Below are 2,343 nucleotides of genomic sequence, written 5' to 3' on the forward strand. Positions count from 1 at the left end.
CCCAAATATAAGAGAATACAAGCAAGTATGTTAGAAACCAAACACATGTGTGATACTTTTGATAAGTGAGGTAGAGTATAAGAGGTCGTGCGCATTCCATGAAATTCTGTTGCGCTCTCTTCAGGGAGCTTTGGTTTATAGTCTCTTTGGTTTGGTCTTGGCCATCGATGAGATTACATGGCGCCCCAAGCAGTTTGTGGGTGTGACTTCCAAGCTACTGGAAAACTGGGGGCCGGGGGGAGGAGGCCCAGTCTTGATCCTAGTGGACTTGGAGATCTCAGTCATGGGTTCCCGCATACCTGGGTTTTCATGCTGGTCTGCTCTCGAGTGAGGTTCATCCCATCTTGGGTACCACCTTCATTTCTAAGACCACACCTAGGTAGGTAAAGAATTAGATATGGGACATATGCATGATCTTATTATAGCAAATGTTTTGCCTGCTCTGATTATTAAAAATCAGAACAGTGAGGCTATTTGCAGCAAGATGAATTTTTCACATCACCTTTATTCTTAGGAAGAATGCTATCTTATCTTGTGAAAGCAGGAAAGCAAGAATGCATGAAACTCTTGCTCTTGGCTTATTGTAAGCAATGGTTATCTGACCTTGCTTCCCTCTGGGAGGTACTGGGAAGGGAGGTTGTTTCCTTTCCCGTTTTCTTGAAGATCCTAATGACAGAGAGCCTTCCTGTTCTACAGACACAACAATTTTAAACTCTCACTCGATTTCTATATATACTTGTTGAACATCATGGAAAACATGAATGTTCTCTGACCCCCAGCCCCCAACCCTAGACCTAACGATTTTTTGTATTCTCACTTGTCTTTGTGTGAGGTGGTCATTCTAGGATGCTCCATAGGTCATTCTTGTCTGTATTTATCTCTGAAAAATAACCTTAGGGGACATCTACTTGCACTTTTATGTGCAAAGCACCAGCAACAGTCTATTTATTTATTTGCTTTTTGGGTCACACCCAGAGATGCAAGGGGTTCCTCCTGGCTCTGCACTCAAAAATTAGTCCTGACGATGCTCAGGGGACCATATGGGATGCTGGAAATCGAACCCAGGTCGGCCCCGTGTAACACAAACACCCTAACCGCTGTACTCTCACTCCAGCCCCCTGAAACAGTCTGTTGCAAAAGAGCACTTCTAGGTGAGACTTATCTGGGATGAAAGATACCAGAAGTGTCAGGCTTCAGCCACTTCAGGCATTTGATTCCGTCATCTCTGACCACGAAGCATTTCCATTGCCTTAACCTGCACTGGGCTCTCTTTTCCTTTTTTCTTTTCTTTTCTTTTCTTTTCTTTTCTTTTCTTTTCTTTTCTTTTCTTTTCTTTCTTTTCTTTTCTCTTTTCTTCTTTTTCTTTTCTTCTGTTCTCTTTTCTGCTCTCCTCTCCTTTTCTTCTCTTTCCCATTATCCCTCCCCCCTCTCTCTCTCCCTTCCTTCCTTCCTTCCTTCCTTCCTTCCTTCCTTTCTTCCTTCCTTCCTTCTTGATGTATTTCTTTTGAGTATCCACCAAAATTGATTTCAGAATACACAATGTATTGTGACCCAAACTTTGAAAAATTTTATCTCATTCTGGAATCTCCTCCTCTAGAATCATAACTTGAAACAGGAAATTTTTTGTGGGGTATGTGTGCATGTGGGGGGTGTTATTTCACACTAAGCGATGCTCAGGGGTTACTCCTCCTGACTCTGCACTCAGGAATTACTTTTGGAAATGCTTGGGGAACCATATGGGATGGCCAGAGATCAAACTTGGGTCCTCAGTATACAAGGCAAGTACTATGCCTGCTGTATTATATCTCCAGCCTGGAAAGACCTTTGAGAAACCAACACTACTTGTACAGAATATCCTTAGAACCGCAGAAAATCCCAGAGCTTTGGAGGATTCTATTTTGAAAGCCATGTGGTCACTGAAGCAACGTGTATCTTGCCAATGGTTTTCCTTTATGGCCTAACTCAGAAGTTATTCTACCATACTCCCACGTTGCTCAGATTTTGAGTTCTTTCAACCTTGGGAAACTTTACAGCATCTCAGAAATCCCAGCTTCTTCCCAACAGGACAGCGCTGCGCGGCTATAAGAAGTGTCTGAAGATCCAATTTGCGCTAGAACGAGTAACCACCAGTGGTTCTTCACTCCAAATTTATCTGGCTCCAGGGCCCCATTCCCACCAGCCCAGCTCATGTCTCCATCCTCGGGGCTCTTGGCATCTGTCTCTCCCACCTGCTCCCACATCCTCAAGCCCCAGGCTGCTAGTCGCTGGCCCGCACACAGCGTCTGCTGGCATGGTAAAGTGGAGCCTAGGGGCCTGGAGGAGGAAGCTGGAGACTCCCACCTG

The 2,343-nt window shown here is 44.6% G+C and overlaps 1 non-coding gene across 1 annotated transcript; it reads right to left on the reverse strand.

Annotated features, from left to right (window-relative positions):
• Positions 1 to 346: 346 nt before the first annotated feature.
• On the reverse strand, positions 347 to 480 carry LOC130027289 (small nucleolar RNA SNORA72). The gene has a single exon (XR_008793028.1). It is a non-coding gene; the product is annotated as a small nucleolar RNA SNORA72 (small nucleolar RNA).
• Positions 481 to 2,343: the final 1,863 nt, after the last annotated feature.

Source organism: Sorex fumeus, unplaced genomic scaffold (genome assembly GCF_029834395.1).
Source record: "Sorex fumeus unplaced genomic scaffold, SorFum_2.1 ptg000036l, whole genome shotgun sequence".
Taxonomy (NCBI): Eukaryota; Metazoa; Chordata; class Mammalia; order Eulipotyphla; family Soricidae; genus Sorex; species Sorex fumeus.